Raw genomic sequence first — 8,992 nt, 5'->3', positions numbered from 1 at the left:
CCAAATTATTACATCACAATTCTATACACTATTGTGATTTTAGTTTCTCTCAGGATGTATCTCAAAAGGAGGATCCCAGATGGTGGCGGTCCAGTTTCCAAAAGAAGAAAGACGAATCCCATCTGGTGGAGTCCAGCTCCCCAGATGTGGGTCCACCTTTTAATTGCAGAGACTATAAATCTCATAACAGTGATGTCCAGCTTCCCTTGGTCAAAACCATAAATCTTTGAGGTGATGGTCATCTTCCTTTCTCAAGCTGTTTTTCTCTGCTTCAATAAGGCGTGAGATAAGCATATTTCCTATATATATATTCCAAAGCTATAGTTTCAAGGATACAAGTAATATTCTAAAAATATACTTCAAAAGGTTATTATTGCAGAGCTTTTTTATGGATTAAATAAAAGCAAAACCCAACATCCTTAACACCTTAATTCCAATGCCCCTAAATCAACCAGAGTTAATTGCAAACAAAAGATAGGTTCAAAGGCCTTTTTCCGTGCTTTATTTTCATCAGTTATTATTAGAATTCGCAACTATCCCATTGTCGATGTCCACACATTTCGCATTCGCAAGTACACACTTCGCCTGTTTGTACCTGACACGAAACACAGCTTTGCATCTCACAGGCAGATGAGGGATCTTTGGACCGTCTTTTACCGACTGACATCCCAAAACATAAAAATAATAATGCATTTCCTCTTAAAAATAAAATTTACTCAATTAATAAAATTATAATTACTTTTCTTATTTATAAAAGTTATATTTGTATTACCAAATTTGAATGTTTATATTAAAAAATCCATACCTTTTTAGCAAGCAAAAAATTTATTGGTCATTGGTTCTAAGGAACACAATTCCCTTCATTAATTCATTGACCAGTGTGGCTGTTGATTTCTCCTTCTTTATGCTAATTAGTCCTATTTTAAATCCTTCTGTCATCTTTTTTATCATTTTCACAGACAGGATAAAAGGGACCACTTTGGGGTCCAGGGAGAACTTTCTGGGGCACATTTGGGGCAGTTCTGGGTCTGGGGAGGGAATTCAGAGAGAACTTGAGGGTCTGGAGGACACTTGGGGGAGCCGGGTGGGCACTTGGAGGGGCACTCAGGGATTCCGAGGGACAGTTCGGGGTCCGGGACAGCACTTGGGGGCCCAGGGGGGCCCTTGGAAGTCACGGAGGAGAATTAGGGGCCCTGCGGGGTCCAGGTGGGCCCTTGGGGGCTCTGATTGGGCTCTCTGGGGCGCGGGGGGTGATGGGAGTTGTAGGCGCGGGTCTAATACAGTTTAACGGGGCCGGGGAGCATCACGGGAGTTGAAAGCGCAGCTGCAATGGCTCTCGGTGGGGCGCGGGGCATGATGGGAGATGAAGTCCTGGCTGGAAAAGCTCTGGACGTGCGCCGCGGAGCATGATGGGAGCCGTAGTCCTGGAAGTGGTTCGAACGCTTTGTTTAGGGGTCTGGGAAGGCACTTGGGGGACACTTTTGCGTCCGAGCCGCGACTTGAGATCCTCGTGGTAACGTAAACGGGTCGAGAGAACTTGCGGGGATCTCAGGGAGCTCTACCCAGGCTCTTTAGGGCGTGGGGCACAGCAGGAGTTTTCGGCGCCGAACCGTGTTATGAGGGGTCTGGGGCCGCGGGGGATGAGAGGAGATGAATTCCCAGAAGTGGCTGTACCGGGCATCTGTGGGGTTGGGAGCACTTTGGGGGTCCGGGAACACTTCTGGGGGGTCCCGAATGGGCGCTGAGGGGGCACTGTAGGATCCTGGAGGGTCTGGGGGACACTTAAGGGACAAAGAGGGGGCGGATACCGGGGGGGGGGGGGGGGGGTGTTTGTGGAGCGCGGGGCATGACGGGCGTTGTAGTCTCGGCTCCAATGGGGCTCAATCGGGCTGCGGGGCATGACGGGAGTTGTAAGAACAATGAAAATATGTTGCCCACCCTAGGCACCGCCCCGAGGCCCCGATCCCGGCGCTGATTGGCTGCGGATGGTGATGGGCGGAAGCCTCGGCAAATGGGATGCGGTGAAGACCGGAACAGCTCATTCCCTCTCCAGTCCCTCCCAGTACAGCCCAGTTCATCCTCAGTACAGACCAACTGATCCCAAGTAGAACCCAGTACAATCCCAGTGCCCCTTCAGCCCCTCCCAGTACAGCCAAGTCCCTCCCAAGACACCTGAGTTTATTCCCAGTCCCTTCCAGTTCCGCCCAGTGTCATCCACAGGATGACCCAGTGTCCCCAGTCTGCTCTGCAATGGCCCCAGTGTCCCCAGTTTGACCCAGTATCTCCCAGTATCACTCCCAGTATGTCCTGGTATGTCCCAGTCTGTCTCAGTGCACCCCCACAGTCCATCCCAGTCCACTGATTCCCCTTCAGCATTCCTCGTGTTCCCAGGTTGTACCAGTATCCCCCCAGGGTCACTCCCAGTATGTCCCAGTGTCTCCCACAGCGTTCACAGTGTTCCCCAGTATGTCCCAGTCCCCCCCAGTGTTTCCAAGGACAGTTTAATTTCTCACGGTGGCCGTGGCAGCCAAACCCAGCAGTGGGGTCAGTGCAGTGCCCATGGGCACAGCCCCTTGCAGTGGCCCAGTGCAGCTTGGGCTGATGATCCACCCTCACAGCTGGCCCAGGGCAGCTCTGCAGTGGCTTTGGTGGCACCTGGGGCTGGCACACACCTGAGCAGTGTGTCTGTTTGCAGTGGGGAAACTCAGGAGTTTGAGATTGCTGCAAAAAGCACAAAAAGGGAAAACCCCTCTTCGGCTGGGTGCAGCCAGCTCTCCAAGCACAGCAGCTCCCAGGGCAGTGAGGACAGACAGGATGGGGCTGGGCACTGTGGAGCAAGGTTGTCCACGCTGGGTCAGAGCTCCAGGCACAGCTGCTGTGAGCAGGCCAGAGCTGCTGAGGAGAGACCCTGGGTCAGTATCAATCACAGAATGCTGCAATCACCTCTGCTCTAAAGAGAAATAAAAGACACCCTTTAAAATAGGAATGTGTATTTCTTACAAGTTCTTTGAAATCTTTTTCTATAACTGGACTAGGAAAACTTTAATGACCCTCTCAGGGCTTTGGTGTTGTTTACATCAGACTCAGTGCCTGACAGTGTCTTGAAAAAACTTCTCAAAAACTCAAAGTTAAATTTAGACTCCAAATTTTCTTGAAGTTTTAATGGATCCCACTGAGGGACACGACTGGGAAAATGTCCCCAGGTTCCAGGTAGAGCAGAACACAGGAGGCAGTGATGACTGGTGGGGACAAGCAAGGCAAAGGTGTCTCTGATAGTGGAGCCCTGAAAAATGTTAAAAATAGTCTTTGAAAATATTGGGCTTTGTGTTTTCTCAGATCACTGCAGCTGCGTAGGCACTTTGATAAAAGATATAATTGTTAGATGTGGTGATTGTTTAGTAATTAAATATAATTATTATATAACCATAAGAAGAATTGTGAGAAACTATGTTGGAAATTTAAAGGGGGCTATGTTTAGCTGAAATCTGTGTATACAATAGAACAATATAAGTTTAATAATTAACATGAAAGTTATGTAATGATAGAGTATAAAACACGTTCACCTCGAATGTATGGTCGGAATCAGATTTGGGTGGAAACTACCCCGATTCCCAGAGCTCTTGAATAAAAAGCACCGCATATAATCACTGATGTGATTATGTGTTTGTGAACGCTAACATCTCTGGTGCTGAGCAAACCTGGATGTGTTTCAGGAATGCAAAGGGCCAAGGCCTGAGCCCCAGCCCCTGGCCAGGCAGATCCTGTCCCTCCCTCAGTGCTCAGGGCTCTTCCCAGGATGGGCACTGGGATGTGGGGATGTGCAATGCCAAGGGCAGGAGCATGGGGCGGCACCTGCCAGGCTGCTGAGCAGGGACAAGGAGGCAATGAGGCCCCAGGCCTGCAAGGGTCACTTGTCCCCTCGTGGCCTCAGGCCCAGGCCCAGCAGCCATGGCCAAAGTGCTGCCCAAGTTGGCTCTGTCAGGGTTGTCTTGCAGCTGCTGCCCATCCCTGTGCCCTGTGCAGCCCAGGCTGTCCCACGGTGTCCCTGCCCTGCGCCTCTGTCCCTGCAGGCTGTCAACCCTGAGCAATGAGAGAGGGACAGGATCTGCCTGGCCAGGGGCTGGGGCTCAGGCCTTGGCCCTTTGCATTCCTGAAACACATCCAGGTTTGCCCAGCACCAAAGACACCTTTGCCTTGCTTGTCCCCAGCTGCCATCACTGCCTCCCGTGTTCTGCTCTACCTGGAACCTGGGGACATTTTCCCAGTCGTGTCCCTCTGTGGGACCCATTAAAACTTCAAGAAAATTTGGAGTCTAAATTTAACTTTGAGTTTTTGAGAAGTTTTTTCAAGACACTGTCAGGCACTGAGTCTGATGTAAACAACACCAAAGCCCTGAGAGGGTCATTAAAGTTTTCCTAGTCCAGTTATGGAAAAAGATTTCAAAGAACTTGTAAGAAATACACATTCCTATTTTAAAGGGTGTCTTTTATTTCTCTTTAGATCAGAGGTGGTTGCAGCATTCTGTGATTGATACTGACCCAGGGTCTCTCCTCAGCAGCTCTGGCCTGCTCACAGCAGCTGTGCCTGGAGCTCTGACCCAGCGTGGACAACCTTGCTCCACAGTGCCCAGCCCCATCCTGTCTGTCCTCACTGCCCTGGGAGCTGCTGTGCTTGGAGAGCTGGCTGCACCCAGCCGAAGAGGGGTTTTCCCTTTTTGTGCTTTTTGCAGCAATCTCAAACTCCTGAGTTTCCCCACTGCAAACAGACACACTGCTCAGGTGTGTGCCAGCCCCAGATGCCACCAAAGCCACTGCAGAGCTGCCCTGGGCCAGCTGTGAGGGTGGATCATCAGCCCAAGCTGCACTGGGCCACTGCAAGGGGCTGTGCCCATGGGCACTGCACTGACCCCACTGCTGGGTTTGGCTGCCACGGCCACCGTGAGAAATTAAACTGTCCTTGGAAACACTGGGGAGGACTGGGACATACTGGGGAAGACTGGGAGACACTGGGGCATCCTGTGGATGACATTGAGTAGGAACTGGAAGGGACTGGGAATGTACACTCAGGTGTACTGGGAGGGACTGGGGAGGAACTGAGGTTTTACTGGGCTGTCCTGGGAGGGATTGGAGGGGCACTGGGGTTGTACTGGGGATGAACTGCGCTGTACTGGGAGGGACTGGAGAGGTTGAATGGGCTGTTCCCGCCTCCATGGCTCTTCCGCTCATCACCACCCACAGCCAATCAGCGCCTGGAAAGGGGCCTCGAAGGCGGTCCTCGGCTGGGCGCCATCTTTCCTTTTTGCCTACACTCCCGTCATGCCCCGCGGCCCGATTGAGCCACATTGGAGCGGGACCTACAACGCCCGTCATGCCCCGCGCTCCACAGAACCCCCGGTATCCGCCCCCCCTCTGTCCCTTAAGTGTCCATCAGACCCTCTAGGATCCCTCAGTGCCCCCTCAGCGCCCATTCGGGACCCCCCAGAAGCGTCCCCGGACCCCCCAGTGCTCCCAACCTCACAGATGCCCGGTACAGCCACTTCTGGGAATTCATCTCCTCTCATCCCCCGCGGCCCCAGAGCCCCTCAGAACAGTCCCGCGCCGAAAGCTCCTGCTGTACCCCGCACCCTAAAGAGCCCGGTTAGAGCTCCCCGAGATCCCCGTAAGTTCTCTCGACCCGTTTACGTTACCACGAGGATCTCAAGTCGCGGCTCGGACGCAAAAGTGTCCCCCAAGTGCCTTCCCAGACCCCTAAACAAAGCGTTCGAACCACTTCCAGGACTACGGCTCCCATCATGCTCCGCGGCGCACGTCCAGAGCTTTTCCAGCCAGGACTTCATCTCCCATCATGCCCCGCGCCCCACCGAGAGCCATTGCAGCTGCGCTTTCAACTCCCGTGATGCTCCCCGGCCCCGTTAAACTGTATTAGACCCGCGCCTACAACTCCCATCACCCCCCGCGCCCCAGAGAGCCCAATCAGAGCCCCCAAGGGCCCACCTGGACCCCGCAGGGCCCCTAATTCTCCTCCGTGACTTCCAAGGGCCCCCCTGGGCCCCCAAGTGCTGTCCCGGACCCCGAACTGTCCCTCGGAATCCCTGAGTGCCCCTCCAAGTGCCCACCCGGCTCCCCCAAGTGTCCTCCAGACCCTCAAGTTCTCTCTGAATTCCCTCCCCAGACCCAGAACTGCCCCAAATGTGCCCCAGAAAGTTCTCCCTGGACCCCAAAGTGGTCCCTTTTATCCTGTCTGTGAAAATGATAAAAAAGATGACAAAAAGATTTAAAATGGGACTAATTAGCGTAAAGAAGGAGAAATCAACAGCCACACTGGTCAATGAATTAATGAAGGGAATTGTGTTCCTTAGAACCAATGACCAATAAATTTTTTGCTTGCTAAAAAGGTATGGATTTTTTAATATAAACATTCAAATTTGGTAATACAAATATAACTTTTATAAATAAGAAAAGTAATTATAATTTTATTAATTGAGTAAATTTTATTTTTAAGAGGAAATGCATTATTATTTTTATGTTTTGGGATGTCAGTCTGTAAAAGACGGTCCAAAGATCCCTCATCTGCCTGTGAGATGCAAAGCTGTGTTTCGTGTCAGGTACAAACAGGCGAAGTGTGTACTTGCGAATGCGAAATGTGTGGACATCGACAATGGGATAGTTGCGAATTCTAATAATAACTGATGAAAATAAAGCACGGAAAAAGGCCTTTGAACCTATCTTTTGTTTGCAATTAACTCTGGTTGATTTAGGGGCATTGGAATTAAGGTGTTAAGGATGTTGGGTTTTGCTTTTATTTAATCCATAAAAAAGCTCTGCAATAATAACCTTTTGAAGTATATTTTTAGAATATTAATTGTATCCTTGAAACTATAGCTTTGGAATATATATATAGGAAATATGCTTATCTCACGCCTTATGGAAGCAGAGAAAAACAGCTTGAGAAAGGAAGATGAACATCACCTCAAGGATTTATGGTTTTGACCAAGGGAAGCTGGACATCACTGTTATGAGATTTATAGTCTCTGCAATTAAAAGGTGGACCCACATCTGGGGAGCTGGACTCCACCAGATGGGATTCGTCTTTCTTCTTTTGGAAACTGGACCACCACCATCTGGGATACTCCTTTGAAAATACATCCTGAGAAATTAAAATCACAACAGTGTATAGAATTCTGATGTAATAATTTGGAATAAAAATTGCTGATGAGTAAAAATTGGAAATAGAAACTGCTGAAAAAAACTGATGAGTACCCCTATCAATACCTGTAACCCTCAAGTATCGGTGTGCAGTTGGAGGGAACACTTCCCCCACTGTACCCAGCGCTGTATTGCTCATACTTTACCATATTAAATAATAAATTGATTGCTGCTTGAATATTGGCTAGTCAAGCTTCTTATTCATAACAGAGCTCAAGGTGCTGCAGGTGAGGTTTGGGTTCCCTTAGAGAATAGTCAGGGGGGGCGAGCACTGGAAGATCCAGCTGCAGTCCCCATCCATGTCCCTTTCAGTGCTGCCTTTAGGGTGTCTGCAGCCTGGATCCAGAGCGCCCTGGGGGGCTCCTGCCTCTGCCTTTGCACTCAGGGTGAGGATGCCCAGGAGCTGCTGAGGCCGGCAGTGGGGACCAGGGCTGGGGCTTGTGGCCTGGCAGGTGTGGCTCTGGGGGCTGTGACACGCCAGGGCACGGGTCACTGTCACTGCCCTCCGGAGCCCTGGCTAGCTCTGTGATGCTCCAGGGACAATGGCAAGAGAGGGGAACTGGCTGGGTTAGGGTTTTGCCTGAGCCAGAACCTCTAGGCCAGCTGCCTAGCAGTAGAAACCCCCGGAGGACCGAGTGAAGGAGGCAGAGGAGGCTCTTCTGTGGTGCAAAATGCAGCGAATTCATTTGGAGAGGCGGTGGAAGGCACTTACAACAACACCCGCAATGAAAAACAGAAGTTAAAAGAAACCCCAGAACTCGTGTGCACGGGTTTTTAAAATCTTTCAAAACGGGGGGTGGACACCATATAGTAACCAATAAGCGACCCTCGGGGTGTGGTTTTGAGGGCTACAACAAATCAGAACAAGGGGAGGAGAGAGGGTTGGGACAGGGATTGGAGCTTGGGGTGAGGGACAGGGAACTGTCTGGAACAAAGGGTAGGGTTTGGGCTGATGGATGGGCCAAAGGGGCCGGGTTGTCTTGACAGACAGGGAAAAATCTGGTCAGGAGGGAGGGGATTCCTTGAGGGACACTTGGGTAGGAGGGCATAACACAGGGGAGAAACTGACTGTAATAACTCGGGGAACACTTGAACATACCACAAGCTAACAGAACATTTGGCTCAGAAACTCACACACCGCAACACAGACATTCAGGCTTTCAGCAGCCGAGAGGTGGCACTGTCAGAACCCGCGGCAGCTGCTGAAAGCCATCTCTCTCCTTCAGGCTCTTGCTGGGTGGGAAGGGGCTGCGAGCTGTGGGGGCTGCACTCCCCCTGTGCTGGGAGGATGATCTGCACCAGGGGAGAGCAGAAAGCTGCCACGGTGAGCAGAACATGCTCAGAGCATTACAGTTCAGAGAATGGCACTGCCCTGAAGGGCAAAAAGCTTGAAAGCATAGAATTCTGTGCAGGACCATTGCACAAATTTTCTCTTCAAGAACGTGCCCATTTTTGTATTCTGTAGATGAATACTCTGAGTTTTATAGAATACATGGGGTTTTTTCTTAAGGGTTTTGGGAGAACTCTCAAGTTTATTTGCATTTTACATCCAGCATGTATACAGATTTTTTTATTGTTCTTTTGTAAATACTTAGGGAAAAAAATACCCAAGCATTTTTTAATCCTTTGGAATATTGTGATGAATATTTTTAGAAAGAAAACCTTGTTGAACATGGTTCAAATGTGAAAACACAAAGAGAAGAAAAATAGCATAAGTCTTTTTTAAAAGGGTGTATAATGAGGACTGCAGGACTGAGTAATTCCTCCAGGGGCAAATTCTTCAAGAA

At 50.2% G+C, this 8,992-nt stretch overlaps 1 long non-coding RNA gene across 1 annotated transcript; it reads left to right on the top strand.

The window, feature by feature from the left end:
- The first annotated feature begins 5,675 nt into the window (after nucleotides 1-5,675).
- On the top strand, nucleotides 5,676-7,383 carry LOC143694686 (uncharacterized). Its single transcript, XR_013183344.1, has 2 exons — nucleotides 5,676-6,394; nucleotides 6,931-7,383. It is a non-coding gene; the product is annotated as an uncharacterized LOC143694686 (long non-coding RNA).
- Nucleotides 7,384-8,992: the final 1,609 nt, after the last annotated feature.

This window comes from Agelaius phoeniceus, chromosome 8 (genome assembly GCF_051311805.1).
Source record: "Agelaius phoeniceus isolate bAgePho1 chromosome 8, bAgePho1.hap1, whole genome shotgun sequence".
Lineage (NCBI taxonomy): Eukaryota > Metazoa > Chordata > Aves > Passeriformes > Icteridae > Agelaius > Agelaius phoeniceus.
This window is presented reverse-complemented; position numbering and strand designations above follow the sequence as displayed.